This window comes from Xenopus laevis, chromosome 4L, assembly GCF_017654675.1.
Source record: "Xenopus laevis strain J_2021 chromosome 4L, Xenopus_laevis_v10.1, whole genome shotgun sequence".
In the NCBI taxonomy this organism is placed as follows: domain Eukaryota; kingdom Metazoa; phylum Chordata; class Amphibia; order Anura; family Pipidae; genus Xenopus; species Xenopus laevis.
In genome coordinates this window covers 141,899,725-141,924,793 of record NC_054377.1, presented here as the reverse complement: position 1 = coordinate 141,924,793, position 25,069 = coordinate 141,899,725, and the positions used below count along the sequence as shown (strand labels likewise).

The following is a 25,069-nucleotide window of genomic DNA, read 5'->3' as shown; positions in this document are numbered from 1 at the left end:
TGCATACTCAGCTATTCTCAGCACACAAGGGGTTAACAACGAGCCCGCCAGGTAAGGGGTCTGCTCGGATCTCATAAAAGTTCAGGGTAGCGGTAAAATGTAACCTAAATCCCAGAATTACTAAGCGGGCAAGGCTGCCAACACCGATTATTAACCCTAAAGCTGCCAGTGCCTAGTTGGTTTTAGCAAGAATTGCATAAGCTCAGTTGCTTGGGAAGGTTGGGCAGTGTTTTCCGGAGCAGCACGTGCAGGTGTCACTAAAGGGAAAGGAATAAAATTGCTCTGACTTAACAGTCGCTTGACCCTTCAGAATTGGGCAGAACTGACGGAAATCAAGTAAAAAGACAGAAACTGGCAATGAAACTGCAGAAGGATCCGGGGGTGCACAGGAATTCGTTCAGGCTCTATGGGGCTTATAAGACTAATTAGCAACCTGGCGTCACATTTTGGGGGTTTTCGTAAACTCCCTCGGGAGGTAAAGAACTGCTGTCCCTTAAACATGGAGTCAGTGAGAGGAAGTGACATCATAACGGGTTCAATCATAAAGCAAAATTGCGCCCATCCACGTTTAATTACAGCCGAGCGCACCGGTTGTTTTTCTGCCTTTCTGACCCGGCACAAAGATTCATTAATGTAAATTCTAATGTAAAACAATCCACCGCTGCAGCTCGGAGCAGCTGCTAAAGTAAATATCAGTGTTCTCATTTACAGAAACAGGATTTCACAGCCAACCATTAGGGTTTAGCCGGGTATACTGTGGCATTACTGAGACTGGCACACGGATCTTATCCCTGATAGGTTAATTGCTTTGCCCACCTTAAATACCCATCATATTCTTCCAAAAATAAGAAGGTTGAAAATAACAGAAACTCGTTAGCGTCTGGCAAAGAAGGACATTTTTTCCCAGTACAGAAAGCAACCAGGTATCCGAGATTCTAAATATGCCACAATTAAAATGAAAAAAGGTGTTTTTTTTGCATCAGTATAGGAAAAATCACATTACAGGGGATCTGGAATATGTAGGACCTGGAGATGTCTGGATAAAGGGTCTTTCTATAATGTAGACTTCTGCATGGGTATGGGTGCAGGCCAACAATCACATTTATATTGCCCTAGAATGAATCAGGACAAATTTCCCTTAAACTGTTTTAAGGAAAAACTTTTCTCCCCAATACAGAAAGAAACCAATGGACAGTAGGGATCTGAGATTTTAAATATGCCATAATTAAAAAGAAAATAGAGGGGTTTTTTTTGCATCAGTATAGGAAAAGTCACATTACAGTCAGATATCTGCATGGAATATGTTATCCGGAATACTTAGGACTTGGGAATTTCTGGATAAAGGGTCTTTCTATAATGTAGATAGCTGCTGCGTGGGCATGGGAACAATCACATTTATATTACCATATAATGAATCAGGGCAAATTCTCCTTAAACTGTTATAAGGAACCCCCCCCCCAAAAAAATGCTAATTTGTGGAAAAGGGAACGTCAAACTGCGAAGGTCGAGCCAAGCCTGTGTTTAAATGGCCCCTCTGTACTCACCTACTCCAAACAACTTCATCTACAGATCAGAGCCCGGGCGACGAGTGCAAATGAGATTCTAATGATAAAACATCAGAGGCCTCTCTACCATTCACTGATTTAGTTCTAATGAAGACACTCCAACCAGCGAGCACTCTCGGAGCAAGAAGGTCACCACACGTTTAAAAAAAAAAAAAAATCTCTGTGGGAAAAAAAAAAATCAAGGCAAATAGGAAGCTGGTCGGGGCAAGCTCGGCACAAAGTGTCTCGCCAATTAATTTAATTGTACAAAGGGGGCAGCTTTTTTGGAGGGGGTAAAAAAAAAAAGAAAAAAAGGCAAGATACATTAATTTGCTCCTCCTGTAACAGGTTAGACGAAAAAAAAATCTAAATTTAATGTATTCTATTAGGTGTCGTCTGGTTTTGTCAAGACATCAAATAGAATTGGCAACTACAAAGAGGAGGAGATGCCCCCTGAGAATTGACAGAGGACGACCTATGTGATAGTGGGTTTTTTTTTTTAGCCGGTTATTTGCACAATTTGGCCGCAGATTCGAAGGAACTGGCAGAGCCGAACTGCCGACCTAATCGCTGCTCTAAGGGCAGGTGCCACTTTCCTCCCAAAATCGATGTCACGAGAAACCTCTATGTATATGAGAAACCCGACGGGCTCCGTTCATGGGCTGATAAATTCATATTACACGTTACCGAGAGTTTATAAGAAATAATGTTCAAACGTGAGGGAAGTGTATTCAAATATTCATAGAGATCCAAAATCCGGCAGTTTTATGGGTCCTTGAAACCTACTGCTTTAGTAAATAATTCTATAAGTGAAATAGTTTTTCAGAAGAATATTTAGCCGTGGTGATTACTTTATCCTGACCCCACTCTCCTCATTTATCTGCTTAATTTCCACCGTTCGAAAAAAAAAAACGATCCCTCTTCCATCCGTAGGAAAGCACGATGGCACACGATGGGTTAATTAAAAACACATTCCGGCTCAGGGGAAAAATATTAATAAAGACGAAAAGAATTCAGCAAAAACCCAGGGTCTGTAAATTGTAATTCAAGTCTGAGCCGGAGAAAGAAAACAAGTTTCCAGTAACCCAAGTCTGCACTCAATAAAACAAACAAACGGCTTCCAAAGCAGCCAAGTCTTTCACCAAACAATAACAAATTTAACTGATGGTGTCAGGACTTTCCCACAATCTCGCTGCGCAGGTGTTGGGTGCCGTTCCCCTCCTCTGCGACCCTCTATTTATTTTCCCAAACCAGAAGGAAATCAATAACTCTCGATGCATCACAGAACATTTGTTATAGATTAAGACGTATTAATGGAGCCGACTTAAAATAAACACGGGCTCCGAGGTGCAAAATGTTTCATCAGTTCAGGAGAAAGTGAGGAGTCAGGAAATAATTCTGGATTATTTTATTTTATGACATTATTTGGAATATGTACAGGCTGCGGCGCATTGGGAAGATCTTTTAACCGGTTCAGGGCTGGGTTGTAGGTTTACAGCCAGACCTTTTCCTCGGTATAATGTAAAGCTGCCCATACACAGACCGATAAAAACTTGGGTTGCACCGAATCCAGGATTCGGTTCGGCCAGGATTCAGCCATTTTCAGCAGGATTCAGATTCAGCCGAATCCTTGAGCCTGGCCGAACCGAATCCTTAAAATCATTTGACATTTCGTCACAAAACATGGCAGTAAAATTTTTTTTTAGCCGTGCACTATTTTTCCCTCCCCCTCGCTGATTTGCATATGCAGATTAGGGTTCAGATTTGGTTCGGTATTCGGCCGAATCTTTCACGAAGGATTCAGGGGTTTGGCCGAATCCAAAAAAGTGGATTCGGTGCATCCCTAATAAAAACTGCCGACCAGGTCTGAGGCTTATGGGTTCCTCCCAACAGGACTGGACAAATGTTTGCTCAGGAACCAAAATTCCATCAGCCGGCCCAAGTGCATGGGTGGGCAAAATTGGGCAAAAATTTACTTCTCTGGGGACCTTGTTCAGCTTAAAGCCTGCCTAGCCTAAGGCCTTTCAGTGACAGAGGGTGCTGGCAGTTGGACTTTGATGACAGTTTACGGGCTGTAGACTGGCCAATATTGTGTATGTTGGGCAGACAATGCCCCTATCCATGTGTTTTGGATAAAGCCTTATACCTTGTTCAGCCAATGGTGCAGTATCCACCTGCTCAATCAGATAATGTACAGGATCATTGCACCACCTTAAGTGGTACCATCTTGACCAATTATAATGGCTCATCCATAACCTTCCTACCTATAACTCCAGTGCATGGGAAGTCATAACTATTTGCACCCCCTTAAAATTCCTCTGAAGCAACTGAGTGTCAAAATGCCCTGCTGCAGCCCTCAAAGGAGCTGACAGCTACCGACTACAACTGCCAGTTTCTCAATGAAAGGATTCAATAGTGGGAAGATGCAGAAGTTTTTTCTTTTTTTCTCTGTGTCATGTAAAACCTGTTGTGCACCGGTGGAACAGAGTGTACCGCTGCTCCGTCTGTAAACACGGGCGCTATTCAACTTCTGCATTATGCCTGAACGCTGATTTATACGTCGGCAGCAGATGAAGTGCAGGTGACGGGAGCAATAGGTAACAATAGGGCGCCGAGTTTATTGTGTCTGTTTATAATGATTTCAAGGCTACAACAGAGCCAAGACACAAAGACCTGAAAACAGCAGTGAATTTAAAAAAATAAATAAAACGGAATTGTTAATAGGTTATATATACACTCAGATATGGAGCACCGCTACCTTCCATTAACTCCTTCCGCCATCAGGAAAAAAAAACATAGTTATTTTTAGGAAATATTTTAGAATCGTCTGCCTCTCCCAAGCAACGGTAACAGTTTAGTCTGGGAACGGCATTTGTTTATTATTATAAATGTTACACTTTCGCGGTGTAAACAACCGGGCACAGAGCAGCCCTTCCTTAAAAAAAGTAAAAAAAAACTCGGATGATTTATGATATTACCAGCTCGGCCATGTTACTGTTTGTTTCATGAGTCAGATTTGGATTTAACTCCATCAGTACAAAGAAGAGTTAGGGCCCTGGTTATTAATGCTCCTTACTAAAAGCTATATCTATGTTTTACTGCCAGAGGATTAAAGGACAACTCCACCTGAGTACAGTTTTTTGTACACTGAAAGAAAATGTCATTCTAAGCGATTTTCCAATATACATTGATTAAACGTTTCCAACGGTTTTTAAGTAATGAGCGAATGTATTTGCCATTGAAAGCTGCGTCTGTTTGACTGTTTATATCATCTCTATTCTTCAGAAACAATGTTGCAACTGGACCAGAAGTGCAACTGACTTTTTTGCAACATTGTATCAAGTTCAGCAGCAGAGAAGAGCAATGGCTCAACACACGCTGCTCTCGGTTGCACTTTTATTGACAAATAACTCCTAAACTATTACAAATGCAGAATGAAGGTATATTAAGATGTTGCTTAACACGGCATTTTCTTTCAATGTGCAAAAAGCAGTTCATGGCTGCAGATGCCCTTTAAGATCACCCAGTTGGACCGAAAGGCAGACTCCACAGTATCCAGAGTCGCTTATAGCAGAGGGCTGGTATCTCTAGGGTCAGAGGTTGGAATATTTGGCCAAATCAGTCACAATGAAAAGATAAATAAAAACAACATATTCCACCAAAAGATTGTTTTCATTCCACACTTTGGAAAAACAGAAATGTATCCCCCCACCTCGTTTCCATGACGGCAGACACAAATTCCCCAGGTTTTGTTTTCTTTTTTTGCAGTGTGCTGTTTAGCCTTTGCTTGGCCTGAGACTTTTCTTACTGCCTGGCTGGAACATCAGCATTTAACAGATCTGAACCAAATGGAGAGTCAGATGAAGCAATGAGGGGGGTAGGAATGGCAAGGAAGCGTATGGGATCAGAGGCATTGGCAAATACTGCATGCATCTCCTAAAGAGTTAATGGTGACTTGCTGGCTTCACCTAACGGTTTGGCCTACCCTGGGGGATTCCTCAGGCCTTTCACTGCCAACAATAACCTGTGGGTGTTTTGGAATGGAGGAAGCTCCTACCAGCAAAGGGTCTCCACCACCTGTACATTGCTGTGCTTTCATTTGTTTGTGCAAGAAGTTAATGCCCCACTCCAGCGTTCAACGGTTAACCTTTTCATTGAAAAACACAAGGCCAGGCTAATCAGATCTATTATCAACCTTCCTCCTGCCCCTGGACCAAATACAAAAATAAAAAAAGAAATAAAACAAATCTGGGGGGGGGAGGGTGACTAAATAAAACATGATGTTAACCCTTTCAATGCCAAGAACGAAATGCTACCATTTTGGCACTGAAAAGAATTACAGATGTTATTTTTTCTCTCTCTCTATTAAAGTCAAAGCTGGTCTGTATCACATAACAGTGAGCGACCGTCGATTTGCCATGAAGGGGCTAGCACTAGAGGTATCCAGCGTGAAACTACAACTGGAGGCATGTCAGGAGTTGCAGAGCAGACATAGACACGTAGCTGGTAAATTGCATGGATGTTCAAACCAATGTGAGCTTTCCAAAGCGTCTCTACATGACACTATATTTGCTTAACCCTGACCTCCCCAGGTTCATGCTGGAGCCACACTACAGCTCACCTAGTTTAGATCACTAAAGTCAATACATTATCAGCCCTTTGGGTTTCCTGTGTGAGGATCTGACTCGCTCTCGCCGAGGCTCTCGTTGCTGCTAAAGAAGGTGTAAAACAGCCCGGCAAGGATGACTGTGCAGCTCCCCATCTGTTTTAAAGGGGGGGGGATAGAAAGCCTATACAAACACTTACCGCCCCACTGGCCTACCCCAAAATGCGTTGCGTGGGTGAGCTGCGACTTTTCAAACGTTCTGCCTTCTTGGAGATCTCTAAATGACAGGTGCTCGTATTCTGCACTTTGACAGGCGGCTACGCAAATAACCGGCTTGCCCGAGAGGCCTAATGCATCGCTAATGAACAATAAATCAACTTTGATTACAAAGTGTCAGGCCAATCAGTTGGCAGTTTTGCCTCAAAGGGGCTCAGCGGCGGCCACAGACCAGAAATCCACACGCAGGATAGTCTGGAAAATGCTGTTGAATTAATGTGGTCAGTTTTTTTTTAATATATATATATATATATATATATATATATATATATATATATATATATATATATATATATATAAATAAATCTTAATTTAAATAAATAAATAAAATATCAAGGTGCTCAGGGTCAGTTGTACTGGTGGCACCCAGTTAAAAAGAGCATAAAAGCCACTGTTTTGCTAAACCAATACAACGCTGTCGCAGTTTAACTGAGCATGTGCTGGAATGCTCCGCAGATGCTGAAGCACATTCCAGCACTTAGTGGGTTAACAAGCTGGGAGGCGCTGAGCTCAACATGAAATGGAAAGCTTGCATCCAACATACTAATTACACAGACTGGTAATGTTTGTGGTTTCATTCACCCGTCACCCTTCCTATGAACTAGTTTAACCCTTCCGTAACCTTTGCATTAAAACGCATTTCTTAATATCAGCTGGCGCAGGGTGGGGGCTACAACTTTCCATTAGATATTCGAGGGCTGACACTGACAATCTCAATAGGTCTATCAGTCTTTTTGCTCCTCCGTCTCTGCCGCTTAAGTGAAGATGTGACGCAGAGGTTAAAGGGTTAATAGTCCAAAACCGGTATTAAAGGCTCTTCCCTCCTAACTTACCTCCCACTTAAAAAGAAAAAAAAAAGTTCCCTCCCCTCTGTCAAAAAGAAATCCTAGCAGTGAAATGATGCTGAGCTGACACTCGAAATTAGTTCCGTTTAGATCTGGTTACAAAAGATTTGACCGCCACCATTCAGTTGCGGCGTCAGTTAACTTCCTTTACATCACATGACAAGGGAAAAAAAACAACTAATGAATAAAAGAATTAGGCTAGGGGGATATTCGAGCTGCGGCCATGCCGCTGGACTACAACTGGCTATCAAGAGGGGATGCTGGGAGTTGTAGTCTAACAGTCGGACAACTCTTCTCCCCCCCAATATGCATAAAAGCAGCCACTGGGTAAGGGAGCAGCAAAAAGGTGTTTCCAAAGTTTTTCAGCTTTACAAGCTGAAAAATGAATTGAAAAGAGGGGGGAAAATAAATAAATAATGCACAAACAAACAAAAAATTGTCAGGAAGCAGATTAACCGTTCATGTGCTGGAGTTTCTCTACAATTCAGAAATGTCAACAAAAGGCAAGTGGGAGAGCGGAGAGACCCCCCCCCCGAGCCTCGCTGCACAACTTGCTAAACGGAGAAACAGATTTCCTTCGCCTGTCACTCCCCTCCCCAAATAAAACCGAACAATATAAATACAAATAAGTGAATGTGGCAAGTTTGTTTAAGGAGCAGAAGAGAGGAATAGGGTAAAATCAATCATATTGACAAACCTGACAAACTCCATTTAGCTGCTGCCACCAGAGAGACAGGGGAAAGTGCCGGGGAAGATCCAATGTGCTGCCGGCTCCTCCGTTCCCCTCAGGTTGGAGACAGATTTGCACACACACGGGTGCTCCTGGGCTGACAACATGCAAAAAGCACCCAACCAGCCACACGCTTTTCTCCACCAATCACAAGCAGCCTCTAAACATAATCAGTTCAAACACCCCACACAATGGGGCCTCCTTCTTCTACTGACGGCAGGTGAAATAAAGCTTTTGTGCAATACAGCAGCGGCGGCGCTGGTCTCTCCAGCAACTGCACTTAATTGCTGTTAACCCTTTGACCCCTGGCAGCTCTCCAAACAGCCTGCACTTACCCACCAGCAAATAGGCTGGGAGAACACATTTATTCCCCTTAGAAAAGACATGTATACAGTCTATAAATCACTTTACATTTTATTATTATTATTATTGTTTTATTATTATTATTGTTTTCCTTTTTTTGTCAGTCCTGACCTGAAACTTAAAAATAAGGAGTTTGAAAGAAACAGAAAGAATCTGACACTGGCTCTTGCAGAGTTAAAGCCTGCAGATTTCTTTACATTTCTAAATTTTACTTTTCTAGATTTCTCTACATTTCTAACATTTCTAGATTTCTCTACACTTCTAAATTTCTTACATTTCTCTAGATTTCTATACGGTTCTAGATTTCTTACATTTCTAGATTTCTTTACATCCCCAAAATGTCTAAATTTCTTACATTTCTACATTTTACTTTTCTAGATTTCTCTACATTTCTAACATTTCTAGATTTCTCTACACTTCTACATTTCTTACATTTCTCTAGATTTCTATACGGTTCTACATTTCTTACATTTCTAGATTTCTTTACATCTCCAAATTTTACATTTCTAGATTTCTCTAGATTTCAAAATTTCTTACATTGCTAGATTTCTCTACATGTCTAAATTTCTTACATTTCTAGATTTCTATACGGTTCTAGATTTCTTACATTTCTAGATTTCTTTACATTCCTAGATTTCTTAATTTCTTTACACTTCTACATTTCACTACATTTCTAAATTTCTTTACATTTCTAGATTTCTCTAGATTTCTTTAAATTTCTTTCTGCCCCCAGATCTAAAAGAAGAAGTGCTAAAGTAAGCAGTTCTGACCCTAAAACCACCTCTGCTTTCAAACTCCCTTGTTTATTTGTTGTCGTTGCCAATGAACCAACAAGACAAAAGCTGCACCGTCAGTTACTAACTGCCTTCTCTATGGCTTCTTCTTTTTTTTTTTTCCATATGTTTTTTCTCTTGGGGTTTTCTGGTAAACACAACAAATACATATTGTTTGTGTCCATCTGTTGCGCTGCTGTTGTCTGTTTGCTGCAGCGACTGCCTGAAACAGATCACCTTGCTGACTGGCGCTTTGCCCCAACGCTGGAATTCTAAACTGAGCGAATAAAAGGGAAAGCAGTTTTTTAACCCAGTCACTGCCAGAAAGAAACTAGGTCAATTCAAGTCCACAGAAGCAAGGACCTCTTTAGTGTTCCCCATGCTTTGTATGTACAGTATCAGTATCTATACCTCTACAACTTGTACTGCCTAAACAGCAGTTGTTAAGTGTCACTCACCAGGCTAGTAGTGAAGAGGTTAATGGAAGCCCTGTGGCTAGCAACTTATGCAAAAAAAAGTGCAAATGGCTTATGAAAGCAGGATTTATCATACATGGGATAAGGCACGCACTGCTGTCCTCCCTAAAGAGGTTTCGTGTCAAATGAATTTATTTATGGGATTTTCTTTTTTTCAGGTTACACAATATAACCCCCCCCCCCACAAGCCTATGAATATTAATAAGGGGGAGGATGCTCTTTTTTGTGTGTGTATGTGTGTGTATGTGTGAATGTGTGTATGTGTGTGTGTATAAGGTTCTGATCCCTGGGCCCACAGCATTGGCAGACTTGGCAGAAAGAACAAGTACAGAACAGGGTTTGTTGGGTGTTATTATCTACATTGCACACTTTTTTTCTATACATGATGAACTGAAGTGCAAATGTGCACCGGAGCTGTAACCCATAGCAACCAAAGAGGCAACGGATATCATTGGTCTAAAGTTGGCACGCATTTCCATGTTATTCTCCATTATTTAGTTTATTTAGCATTTTATTCAGCAGGTCTCCAGCTTGCAATTTCAGCAGTCTGGTTGCTAGGGTCCTAATTTCTTTAGTAACCAGCGGCTTAACTAGTGTGCCAGACCCCCTGCAAAAGAATCTTCAAAGTGCCCAGAGCACTGCACTTCCCAACCCGCCCACCCATCTGCACCGCCCACCCATCTGCACCGCCCACTCCCCGCCCCCTCACACCGCCGGAGCAGCCTGCATCGCCCTTCCCCGGCCAACGGTAAGATAATAGCTGAGGAGGGGGTGTTCCATGTAACTGTAGAGGAAGAAGACCCTGCGATCTGCCCCCCCCCTGCGACGGCGGGGTCTGCTTCCTCTAGTTACGCCACTGTTAGCAACCATGCACTGATTTGAATAAGAGACTGGAATATGAATAGGAGAGGCCTGAATAGAAAGATGAGTATTAAAAAGTAGCAATAACGATACATTTGCAGGCTAACAGAGCATTTTTGTTTTTTAGATGGGGTCAGCGACCCCCATTTGAAAACTGAAAAGCGTCAGAAGAAAACTAATTAAAAAACTTGAAAAAAATGAGAAAGAATTACATAAGAACTGTATAACATACTAAAAGTTAACCGCCCCTTAAGTCTGACTTAATTCTAGCTGTTACTTGGGACAAACAATTGGGGTCAGTGACCACCTTGGCCATTCTGAAACACTTCTATCCGGCATTACTAGTGCTTAATGATCAAATCCAAGTCCGATCTGCCCCCTAGTACTGGCTGTTTTGGACTCCAGCAGCCCTTGTAGCTGCGATACCAACGCAAAGACCAAATAAGCCGAGGGCAAGTCCTTCAGCCTCTCATGTCTTTGCCCCTAAGCCTGGGGTGACGGGCACTTGCCCAGTTCTGCAGTCAAGAAAGAAGGGCTACCTGAGTATGGCAAAATTTGTCCAGGCTCCCTTTGTGGTTTATGAATACAGAAGTGGTTACAATTCCACTGCTCTGCTGTCACATGTGCTGCTGACAAATCCTAATAGCGCCCCCTACCTGCCAATATCCACTGATACTGGAATCATTATTCCAAAGCAAGGGTTTTATTCAGGGGTAGATAACAAACACATAAGAGATGCACTGAATACAGGAGTCCATTCGGGATGCTGTTATATACACACACACACAATATTCTCCCTGCTAATTTGTATTTACAAATGAGTGGGAGCTGCCATATTGATACCCCACAGCAGAGGCATTCTTTATGAGCATCATGAGCACAATGGGATATCTTTATTGCTACTCTGCTTGCTGCTTTATTGAGGTCTATTCTGAACTGATCAATATGGCAGCTCCCCAGACAAACATTCCACGCAAAGAAACGCTGTGCCCGTGGCTGCCTGTTTAAAGGAAATGGAATGTAAATAAATGCTACTTACAGAAAAGTTTCTTTCTTTTTTTCCTTTATGCAAACACTGAGCTTGTTTATTTTGGGAAGAGGCACTGGGGCGAGTGCAGAGGGTAACCAGGCAATAAGGCCCCAAGCTGAACATGCATTATTCACAAACAAGATGTTGATTAAATGCTAGTGAATTTGGGGGGCAATGGAATTGGCATGGTACAATGCTAAGATCCGGGGGGGGGGGGGCAAAAGAGCTGATTAAAGTCATGAGTTGTGGATTCAATTGCCCCACCAGGAGGCGGTGATGTTTAAAAAAGAGCATCAAGACTAAAGGGCGGATCTTCCACTGGCAGAGAAATGGTCATTGCCCACACTTTACTGCCTCTGGCTCCTTCTGGTCACATGGTGTAACTTAACCATACGGCAGGGAGAAGTGGCAGTTTCAGACTGGCACTAGTGTGTATCTGCCAGAAAAGCATCCACCACATCTACTCCCTGTGTATTGTGACCATTGTTGGTTTTTAGTCCCGGGCCTACGATCGGATCCTAACGTTGGCTTAAAAAGACCATATTCTGAACTCCCTGACTGATATCTGCCTAATTTTCTCCAATCGGTCAGACAGGCCATTGGGAGTTTTCCCCAATAAGCTGCCAATTAAGTGTGGGCACCTTACCTGCCAACGCACCCTATCAATGGAGCATTTGTGTATCCATCAGATGCCAGTGTATGCCCACCTTCAGGTCTGGATGAGGAGCACCTGTCCAACTATTATATTTTTATAATACGCAAGAGCCATGAATATCTTGTAAATTATATCCTTGACCAGTGATGTCATCAGTTATAAACGGTGATAATGATGTCATTTTTGTCACATGACTCACTAAAACTTGTGTATTATAATAATATTATAATAAATAAAGTAACCCCTGTTGGAAAATGTATAACAGCACTCGGCCAATATTTGGTCATGGAACTCCTTGGTAACTTATAATATCCTTATATTTTACAATAGGGGGTACTTTATTCACTATATATTACATACATATAGGGCCATAAAAGACACACGGATGGCGGTTCAGTAAATGTGAATTAATACAATTAAACACAGGGCAGAGAAATCTCAGCCCAGCTTCAGGGGAAGGATTCTGTCCCACAGAGCTAGCACTCTAAGCAGGAGAGGAGACAGACTCCCAGAAAGCAAAGGAACAAACACACTGCTCCACGAGCCGTATCCAGACTAATCTTTAAGCAAAGGGGCTGTGTGTGATCTCTGAGCGGCTGCTATTGTATTGTGTCGTGCAATTTGTAACATAAAGAGATAGCAGAGGCTTCAGCCTGGACGGGTGCAGGGAGTGCGAGATGTCACCGAGGCCTGGGTGCTGGAACCCATCCCCCCAATGGAAAACATCTGCTGGGCTCATTAACATATTAATGCATTAAAGCGAGGCACAGGCCGAACACCAGGTTTAAATTAGTGCTTACAGGCTGATAACGACCGGCATACATGCTAATTTCTCTGTCTCACAAGGGTTTTCTTTTGAAAATCGTGCATTTTAAGTAAAGCCGGCGATAATGACGTCCGAGCCAATGGCAAACGCAAAGGTTAGAGAGGAGGAGGAGGAGGAGGAGGAGGGGGGGTACCATGTTAAACGGTATTTTGGGAGGGTTAGTAAAAGGGTCACTACTGATAATAAAGGGGAACATTGTATTTTATATGAAGATTAAAATAAGAAGAACGGAGAGGTCAAGTCATTGCCTGGTAAAACAAGTCAGGTGTCCTACCATTTTTCCAAGGGTATGGAAGACAACTGGGGTTCATTTAAATCTTTGTAAGCAACATTGCTAGTCGTCGACAGATCAAGCAGTATGGCAGCTCAGATACATATTATAGACAAAGTGCCCAGTTATGGGGAAAAATAAGTTCTGTATGTCTTTTAAATTCCAACACCCGGACTGGATTGTGATGGCAAAACGTTGGTCCGGTGCCAAGCTCCTGAGCCGCAGACAGGCAATGGGCAGGGAGGGGAACAGGAAATAAACAACGCTGCAATGTGCTTTTTGCTGAAAAGCTGCAATTTCCCAGGAAACGTTCCTTTTCCTGAATAACCTATAGCTCAGTGGAAAAAGAAAATCACGATTTTCAGATGAATGAACTGAGGCAAATTGAGATGGGATACATTCAGTGCGCTGCTACACCCCTGCAACCTCCTCTGCTCCCAGGAGAACTGGTTATACGGCTTGAAGAGTTTGTATGTAACTTTATGGCTCTGTCTGTGCTGTTCTGGACATATCGTTCACTAAAGGGACATAAAAGGCACCAATCCACCCCAAATCCTTAAAGTGAGACTTGGTTTTGGTTTTAAGTCACAGTTCTGTATAGGGCATCAATTATGGAAACAGCTTCTCATTTAATAAAGTATATTGTGCCCTGGTCAGTATTGAACCCAGGACTTGAATTGTGGGTTCAATACTGACCAGGGAAAAATATGCTTACAGTTTGTATGATCTCCCTGTGTCTGTGTGGGTTACCTCTGGTTAACCCCTCACATTCCAAAAACATACAGGTAGGTTAACTGGCTCCTGGTGCACTTGTCTACAGTGTCTGTGAATGTGACAGTGACCTTAGATTGCAAGCTTTACTGGGGCAGGGGCATTGTGTAGGCACTATATGAAGAATAATAAAATTAATGCTCTATTTAATGCACATGGAAAGGACTTCATTTCCATACTCCTCCGTCTAGTTTCTCTCTACAGCTCCCTGTAGCTGTCAGGGGATGCTGGGAGCTGTAGTACAAGACCAGGAAAAGGGATGCAGGTTGCTCCTTGCCTGCGATATAAATGTAATATTGAGAATGCCTCCAGGCCAGATATACATTACACGGTTCCCCATGTGAGACGCAACTATGGAGCGACGTTACGCCGCACAAATGCAGGAGGATAATAAGATCAGCAGCTTCACATCCACGGGCCCTAATCGTTGCGGATTGCCTTGTATCAATTAAAAAGGATAAATAGGAAAGTGTTTTTTCCCTTGTGGAACACAGAGGCTGTACTCTTACTGCTCGTATTCCCAGTATTCTCTGCCGTGAAGCGGAAGCCGGGATCATACCTCGGAGAATGTGCAGAGGGCAATGCCAGGCTGAGAGAGAAGCTAAATTGATGTTGGGCACCTTCCAGCCTTTTTACTGACTGTCCCTGGAAAGCAAGTGGCCAATAAAATACCTTCTTAGCACTGATGGGCCACGGTCACTATTATACAGTGAGACTAAACACAGGCCAGGGTTATATATATATAAAAAAAATATATATATATATATATATATATAGTCAAACGATTCTCCGGCACTCACCCTCAATTGATCACATCCCGGGTGCTTCTCAGGGGGAAACACATGTGTACAGATAGGAGCACTCACGGGTATGGTGATAAAAAAGTCTTTTATTGGAGTGTTACAAATTACCCCACATCAACGCGTTTCGGTTCCCTCAGAACCGTCGTCAGGATGCACCCAGTGGTCATCACATGATGCTTTAATACAGGAATCCACCAATCAGTGTAGATCATCAATTAAATATTCATGACATTAAACCTGTTCAACATTTAAGTGTTAATAACAAGTGTAATACTGATAAAGACAGTATAAATGTGAATTAAAATTGTATAAAAAAGTGTGTAAAAATATTAACCACCTTGTTGAAAACTGCAATTGTAAAGTGCAAACTTGTAAAACTACAGAACATTATTTACATGCAAACCTTTTGTGCAAGGAATAAAAGGCTGAACAAGGTTATCATGGGTGCCATTCAAATATAGCGCTATACAGAACTTGAAGCAATTTTGAAAAAACCTTAAGACATTAAAAAGACTGCACTATCAGATTTTAAAATTTAAAATTTAGTGGCACAAACAGAAGCTGGGTATAAAACACGACCTTCCCGTTAGAGTCAGATTACATTAGGATATGGATCGGTCCAAATCCCAATATCTATCAACCTCAGTACCCACCAAATTGTAAGTCAAAATTCTGGGACACTCACACCCATAGTTGCATCTACATACCACAAAGGACTGTCAAATAGTCACTCTCACATATGTTCATGTTGCCTATAGAGTGACGAAATTTTTGGGCCAGGGGCAATGTTCGTCAGTTCTGAACACACTTGTTTGGCTAACTTCCTCGAATGAGTCAATTGTTGAAGGCACCCAAGAAACCTAGTTCACAGTCAACAGTTACAAAGTATACTCTACATGAGTGTTTAAAACATTTTCAGAAAAATGTGACCTTGTGTATCCATTTCCAATGCACACCAGTTTTGTAAACCAATCTACTGCCACTGACCCATAAGGGGTCAGAGAACGTCAAAAACAAAAAAGGAAAAGAAAAGAAAAAAAAAGAAAAAGGTTGTGCTAACAATCCTTACACGGATGTATAGCACTGGTTAGACCTGTAAAAAGAATAGACAAATGTATGATTTAAATGAAGCAAGCCAATGAATACATCTCATTGAGGCCCTAGGAGCCACTGTGTCCAGAGTCCGAATCCACTTAGCCTCTTTTTGCAGTAATATTCTTCCCCTGTCACCTCCACGTTTTAGTGGAGGGACATGATCAATTAGTTACACATCGAATAGATGGAAGTGAGTGTCCAAAGTTAACACAATGTCTGGCAAGTGGAGTCTCTGCTCTGCCAGAGGTCAGGGCGGTACGTATAGCGGATCTGTGATTGTTCATGCGGATCCGAAAAGTTGTAGTGCATTTCCCCACATAATACAGGCCACATGGGCAACTAATACAATACACCACATATTCAGACAGGCAAGTTAACCTATGCCTAATTTCGTATCTCCTGCCACTATGTGGATGGGAAAAATGCGAACCCGTTAGCAGAAACCCGCATGTAATGCATCCACTACACCTGAAGCAACCCAGCTTATTAACTTTCAGCCAGGGCTGTGATGGAGGGGTTTCCCGTCCACTCTGCAAATCCGTGACCATCAGTATGTCACGTAAAGCCCGACCTTTGCGATATGCGCATCTCGGCGGTTTCACCTTGGTAAATGGTAAACTGCTATCCATTTGTAGTATAGGCCAATTTTTTCTGAGCACTATGCCAACTTGTTCGCTTACAGGGGAAAAGTTAGAGACAAAAGTTAAAGTCTCTTCCTTATCCTGTTCTCCTGGAGCCATTCTAGGTGCGCCTAAGTTTTCTTTTACTAGTGCTTTTTCCAATGCAGTGTCCAGAAACTCTCCTTGATAGCCGCGCTGTAAAAACCTCTCACGCATCTCATGCGCCTGTTGCTTTGCCAGCCCAATATCAGAATTGTTCCGAAAAACTCGGAGAAACTGTGTATATGGTATAGATCTCAAAATAGAGGGCGGGTGAAAACTGTGCGCATGCAAAACGGTGTTTCTATCAGTATCTTTACGATAAAGTGTGGTACCCACACCATTAGGTGTGCGAAAAATACGAATATCCAGAAAGTCTACCGTATCACTCTATAGGCAACATGAACATATGTGAGAGTGACTATTTGACAGTCCTTTGTGGTATGTAGATGCAACTATGGGGTGTGAGTGTCCCAGAATTTTGACTTACAATTTGGTGGGTACTGAGGTTGATAGATATTGGGATTTGGACCGATCCATATCCTAATGTAATCTGACTCTAACGGGAAGGTCGTGTTTTATACACAGCTTCTGTTTGTGCCACTAAATTTTAAATTTTAAAATCTGATAGTGCAGTCTTTTTAATGTCTTAAGGTTTTTTCAAAATTGCTTCAAGTTCTGTATAGCGCTATATTTGAATGGCACCCATGATAACCTTGTTCAGCCTTTTATTCCTTGCACAAAAGGTTTGCATGTAAATAATGTTCTGTAGTTTTACAAGTTTGCACTTTACAATTGCAGTTTTCAACAAGGTGGTTAATATTTTTACACACTTTTTTATACAATTTTAATTCACATTTATACTGTCTTTATCAGTATAACACTTGTTATTAACACTTAAATGTTGAACAGGTTTAATGTCATGAATATTTAATTGATGATCTACACTGATTGGTGGATTCCTGTATTAAAGCATCATGTGATGACCACTGGGTGCATCCTGACGACGGTTCTGAGGGAACCGAAACGCGTTGATGTGGGGTAATTTGTAACACTCCAATAAAAGACTTTTTTATCACCATACCCGTAAGTGCTCCTATCTGTACACATATATATATATATATATATATATATATAAATATATATATATATATATCCAGCGATTTGGAACGCACAACCATGAGCTTATATATATATATATATATATATATATATATATATATATATATATATATATATCTATATATATATATATATCTATATCTATCTATATCTATATCTAGATATATATCTATATATATCTATATATATATCTATATATATATCTATATATATATATATATATATATATATATCCCTGACCTGTGTGTAATATATATACCGTGTATATATATATATATATATATATATATATATATATATATATATATATATATATATATATATATATATATATATATATATATATATATATATATATATATTTGAACCCTAGCAAACCAGAGAGCTGCTGAATAAAACCTAAATAACTCAAAAACCACAGATAATAAAAGATGAAAACCAGTTGCAAATTGTCTCAGAATATCTCTCTCTACATCATATTAAAAGTTAATTTAAAGGTGAACAACCCCTTTAACTGTAGCCCTTTCAGTTTAAACATTTAATTGCTGGATCAAGTCACACTGTCATCTATAAATCCTTCTATGAAAATTTGCCGTTTACTGAGCTGCATTAGTTTAGTCCAACTCTTTCCAACTCCTTTCTCCTATGCCACATGTATACTGGGCAGAGGGGGCACCTACACTGGCACAGATATATGATATATCTCTTTATAGGAGGGGCACCCTGATGAAATTTCAGATTCGATGTGAGCACCGCTGCCTAGAATGAGTAATGTGCAGCTGCATCTCCTCCCCATAAATCCCAAAGGGACCCAAGGTTTCCCCCTAAATCAAAAATGAATACTAAGGGCAAGGACCAAAGATTCCCCCCTGTTTAAGTATTACTGCCCCTTTAATCTTTTAATTGTAAGCCTTTCATTTGAAACTATGAGACACTGCATTCCCCACACTTCCCATGGAGGCCGAGCGATACAAGGAGAGGCTGAACTGGACACATGGTTGTCTTATTTTCATCCCAAATTAACTTTGTAAGTAGAATCTCTAGCAAGGAGCTTCTCTCTCTCTGGGGATCAATCAGTTGCTGTTGGCCACAATGAGTCAGACTGATACGGGCCCTGTGCTGAGCTATTCATTCAGGTTCTGCTGGGAAAAAAATGGTGAAATCCCTTGTAACACAAAAAGAAGAGAAGTTGCAACAAATGCCCACAGCGACCTCATTAGATTTCTTTTTAACTACATCAGGATTCTTTTTATGCAGCCGATAGCAATGACCATTAAATCCAACTTCCTATTACTCTTCCTACCAAAGGATTCATGTGCCAGCGACATCATCAGATAACCCATGTTGTACTATACAATACATATAAATATACAGTCCATATAAATATTGTACCTGCTATCCCACAGTCACACTCCCTTCCCAGAGACTATTATCCACTGTTACTATAGGCACCATCTCTCCCTACTATACCTGCTATCCCACAGTCACACTCCCTTCCCAGAGACTATTATCCACTGTTACTATAGGCACCATATCTCCCTACTATACCTGCTATCCCACAGTCACACTCCCTTCCCAGAGACTATTATCCCACTGTTACTATAGGCACCATATCTCCCTACTATACCTGCTATCCCACAGTCACACTCCCTTCCCAGAGACTATTATCCACTGTTACTATAGGCACCATCTCTCCCTACTATACCTGCTATCCCACAGTCACACTCCCTTCCCAGAGACTATTATCCACTGTTACTATAGGCACCATCTCTCCCTACTATACCTGCTATCCCACAGTCACACTCCCTTCCCGGAGACTATTATCCACTGTTACTATAGGCACCATCTCTCCCTACTATACCTGCTATCCCACAGTCACACTCCCTTCCCAGAGGACTATTATCCCACTGTTACTATAGACACCATCTCTCCCTACTATACCTGCTATCCCACAGTCACACTCCCTTCCCAGAGACTATTATCCACTGTTACTATAGGCACCATCTCTCCCTACTATACATGCTATCCCACAGTCACACTCCCTTCCCAGAGACTATTATCCACTGTTACTATAGGCACCATCTCTCCCTACTATACCTGCTATCCCACAGTCACACTCCCTTCCCAGAGACTATTATCCCACTGTTACTATAGACACCATCTCTCCCTACTATACCTGCTATCCCACAGTCACACTCCCTTCCCAGAGACTATTATCCACTGTTACTATAGGCACCATCTCTCCCTACTATACCTGCTATCCCACAGTCACACTCCCTTCCCAGAGACTATTATCCACTGTTACTATAGACACCATCTCTCCCTACTATACCTGCTATCCCACAGTCACACTCCCTTCCCAGAGACTATTATCCCACTGTTACTATAGGCACCATCTCTCCCTATTATACCTGCTATCCTACAGTCACACTCCCTTCCCAGAGACTATTATCCACTGTTACTATAGACACCATCTCTCCCTACTATACCTGCTATCCCACAGTCACACTCCCTTCCCAGAGACTATTATCCCACTGTTACTATAGGCAGCATCTCTCCCTACTATACCTGCTATCCTACAGTCACACTCCCTTCCCAGAGACTATTATCCACTGTTACTATAGGCACTATCTCTCCCTACTATACCTGCTATCCCACAGTCACACTCCCTTCCCAGAGACTATTATCCCACTATTACTATAGGCACCATCTCTCCCTACTATACCTGCTATCCCACAGTCACACTCCCTTCCCAGAGACTATTATCCACTGTTACTATAGGCACCATATCTCCCTACTATACCTGCTATCCCACAGTCACACTCCCTTCCCAGAGACTATTATCCACTGTTACTATAGGCACCATATCTCCCTACTATACCTGCTATCCCACAGTCACACTCCCTTCCCAGAGACTATTATCCACTGTTACTATAGGCACCATCTCTCCCTACTATACCTGCTATCCCACAGTCACACTCCCTTCCCAGAGACTATTATCCACTGTTACTATAGGCACCATCTCTCCCTACTATACCTGCTATCCCACAGTCACACTCCCTTCCCAGAGACTATTATCCACTGTTACTATAGGCACCATCTCTCCCTACTATACCTGCTATCCCACAGTCACACTCCCTTCCCGGAGACTATTATCCACTGTTACTATAGGCACCATCTCTCCCTACTATACCTGCTATCCCACAGTCACACTCCCTTCCCAGAGACTATTATCCCACTGTTACTATAGACACCATCTCTCCCTACTATACCTGCTATCCCACAGTCACACTCCCTTCCCAGAGACTATTATCCACTGTTACTATAGGCACCATCTCTCCCTACTATACATGCTATCCCACAGTCACACTCCCTTCCCAGAGACTATTATCCACTGTTACTATAGGCACCATCTCTCCCTACTATACCTGCTATCCCACAGTCACACTCCCTTCCCAGAGACTATTATCCCACTGTTACTATAGACACCATCTCTCCCTACTATACCTGCTATCCCACAGTCACACTCCCTTCCCAGAGACTATTATCCACTGTTACTATAGGCACCATCTCTCCCTACTATACCTGCTATCCCACAGTCACACTCCCTTCCCAGAGACTATTATCCACTGTTACTATAGACACCATCTCTCCCTACTATACCTGCTATCCCACAGTCACACTCCCTTCCCAGAGACTATTATCCCACTGTTACTATAGGCACCATCTCTCCCTATTATACCTGCTATCCTACAGTCACACTCCCTTCCCAGAGACTATTATCCACTGTTACTATAGACACCATCTCTCCCTACTATACCTGCTATCCCACAGTCACACTCCCTTCCCAGAGACTATTATCCCACTGTTACTATAGGCAGCATCTCTCCCTACTATACCTGCTATCCTACAGTCACACTCCCTTCCCAGAGACTATTATCCACTGTTACTATAGGCACTATCTCTCCCTACTATACCTGCTATCCCACAGTCACACTCCCTTCCCAGAGACTATTATCCCACTATTACTATAGGCACCATCTCTCCCTACTATACCTGCTATCCCACAGTCACACTCCCTTCCCAGAGACTATTATCCACTGTTACTATAGGCACCATATCTCCCTACTATACCTGCTATCCCACAGTCACACTCCCTTCCCAGAGACTATTATCCACTGTTACTATAGGCACCATATCTCCCTACTATACCTGCTATCCCACAGTCACACTCCCTTCCCAGAGACTATTATCCACTGTTACTATAGGCACCATCTCTCCCTACTATACCTGCTATCCCACAGTCACACTCCCTTCCCAGAGACTATTATCCACTGTTACTATAGGCACCATCTCTCCCTACTATACCTGCTATCCCACAGTCACACTCCCTTCCCAGAGACTATTATCCCACTGTTACTATAGGCACCATCTCTCCCTACTATACCTGCTATCCCACAGTCACACTCCCTTCCCAGAGACTATTATCCCACTGTTACTATAGACACCATCTCTCCCTACTATACCTGCTATCCCACAGCCACACTCCCTTCCCAGAGACTATTATCCACTGTTACTATAGGCACCATCTCTCCCTACTATACCTGCTATCCCACAGTCACACTCCCTTCCCAGAGACTATTATCCACTGTTACTATAGGCACCATCTCTCCCTACTATACCTGCTATCCCACAGCCACACTCCCTTCCCAGAGACTATTATCCCACTGTTACTATAGGCACCATCTCTCCCTACTATACCTTGTATTCTGCGTATACAAAGAGCGTAGCCAAACATTTTGTTACTAAACACTTGTGCTCATTGGGGGGGGGGGATCCCAGACAAATTACTTTTACAGGGCCCCAAGATTTCTGATCGTGGCCCTTATTGACAGTCAGGGTATATCCTGCTCAGCTTTAGTTATGGGAGTGTTTATGTGTTTTGCTTGTGAGACATTTGTGGTTTAACAGCCAGTCAAAACAGGATATCTTCAAATCACAAAATACAGTGTATTATCTCCCCAGCACATCATTTCTATATTGCTAGTTTTGTTCAAGTAATATAGGGCAGAATCACGTGGGCCTGTTTTAGTCCCATGTTTTTGGACTACAAACTCGGTGTTCGGTCGTTTCCTTTCTCCACTACAACTTCCATCTTGCAATTTCAACTATCGCTCTACAAGTATACAATATTATTGCTATTCCGACCTTTCCAGACTCTCGTTCAAAGCACTGACTGGTTGCTAGGCTACACTGGACCCTAGCGACCAGATAGCTGCTGAATTTCAAATTAGACTGCTACAATGAAAACCCACAAAAAAATTGAAGGCCAATTTCAAAAAGTCAACGTGTGATGCTGTTAGCACTTTACCCGCCTGACACTTAGTTCCTGGGCTGGCCCTGAGCACCTCTACTGTTTACATTGTGCTATATTTTAATCTAAAGGTCAACTACACCTTTAAAGCAAACACACAGTTATCCTCTAGATATATTTTATTGAATTATTTTCTCTAATTACAATCTCCATAAATAAATTCTTTGGTTCACAGCAAGGGAAACAAAAAAAAACAAAAAAAACCCATGAACACTCGCTTCATTTTAGGGAAGGATTTTTCCACGGGGTATAAAATAAATTGACAAAACCACCCGCAAGGTAGCAAAGTGTTTCCAAGCAATTTATCTATCTAACGGTATCAGGGTATTCAATTGCATGGCGTGCAGTCGGCGAGCGTTTATAGTAAAACACCGCCATTGATTCCTATAGTAAAAATGAAAAGCGAATGTTTAGTTAAAGCATGAGCCGCCCCTGCACCCGCTACCTGCGACTACTGAACCGCGCCGGTATTAAGCTGTTTCTAGTTTTTATTTGCAAGCAGCCGTGTAACAGAAAATCAATTTGTTTCTTTCAGCTGCTTATCCTTTCATACGTGATGCAAACACTGAAAGAAGAAAAAAAAAGAGCCTCCAATCGATATTTACTGTACTGAAAAGAAATTAAGGTGACAAGACATGTTTGACATATCTCAGATAGAAGGCTATTAGAATTCATTAGAAATACATGTGTTGTTATAGAATATTGGGATTTCCCTGCAGCGCTGAATGACGAGTGGAGGGGAAGGCGAGTGGGCACTCACTTTCTACTCCATTAAATAATTTAAAAATCCCAGCATGCCTGGAATTAAAAGGGGTTGTTCACCTTTAAATTACTTTGCGATCCGTAAATTAAATGTATCAATCCCAGCATGCTTGGAATTAAAGGGGTTGTTCACCTTTAAATTAACTTTTAGTATGATGTAGAGAGTGAGATTCTGAGAAAATTTGCAATTGGTTTTCATTTTTTATTACTTGTGGTTTTTGAGTTATTTATTTAGTTTGCAATTTCAGCCATCTGGTTGCTAGGGTCCATATTACCCTAGCGACCATGCATTGATTTGAATAAAGCTCCCCATAGACGCGACGATTCTTCTTGCCGAACGACTGATTTTAGGGAAGTCCAACCAATCCTTCGAAATTATCGTGCGGTTAGTGGGATTCGAACGATCGTACATCTTACGATTTTTCTTCCGACATCGGTCAGGAAATTAATTGGCCAGTTCAAAAAATCTTTGTCGGTCCCAGTGCAATGTATCTATGTTTGCAGGGCCAAGCAGGCAGCTCCCCATTGTTTTCCTGGCAAATTGGTCTTTTTAGTTGAATTATTTAAATTCGTACGATCGTTCTGAGAAGATTGTGGTCTCGCGATCAGGATCTGATCTTTTAAAAATCTCAACATCTATGGCCAGCTTAAGAGACTGGAATATGAGTAGGAGAGGCCTGAATAGAAAGTTGAGCAATAAAAAGTAGCAAAAACAATACATTTGTAGCCTTATAGAGACTTTGTTTTTTTAAATGGGGTCAGCGACCCCCACTTGAAAGCTGGAAAAAGACGGCACATAATACATATTTTTTTAAAAATAAAAAAAAATAAATAATGAAGACCAGTTGAAATGTTGCTTAGAATTGGCCATTCTATGGCATACTTAACGTTAAATGAAAGGTGAAGCTATAAGCTTTTTTATATGTAGGCACCCAAGATGGGATATTTAAGCATCACTACCTGCCCAGGACTATAGTATTTTACTATTTACTTGAATGGGATGTGCCTTGAGTCTCTTGTCATCACAGATTAGCACCAGAAATAACTCCATGTGCCATAGCGTGAAGATGGCCTATTGAGTGATATATTCATCATCAATGAATCACCAAACATGGCAGCGTGCTAAATATTTGTCCTACAGATCTCTTGCAGCCGGTCTCGGGGAGAGGTGGGGGGGCACATAGGGGACACTATTTAGATTCTGACTATTTCAGCTTTATTTTGCTC

At 41.8% G+C, this 25,069-nt stretch overlaps 1 protein-coding gene across 17 annotated transcripts in view; it reads right to left on the bottom strand.

Annotated features, from left to right (window-relative positions):
- The window catches only part of foxp1.L (forkhead box P1 L homeolog), a 612,880-nt gene that overhangs the window by 110,515 nt on the left and 477,296 nt on the right, over positions 1 to 25,069 (bottom strand). Inside the window, exon 1 of one of the 17 annotated variants that reach the window (XM_018259186.2) lies at positions 7,969 to 8,616. The exons of the other annotated variants lie outside the window; for them this stretch is intronic. The gene's annotated coding sequence lies outside the window, so the exon portion shown is untranslated. Of the gene's footprint in view, positions 1 to 7,968; positions 8,617 to 25,069 lie in introns of those variants that run through there. 17 annotated transcript variants of the gene reach the window in all.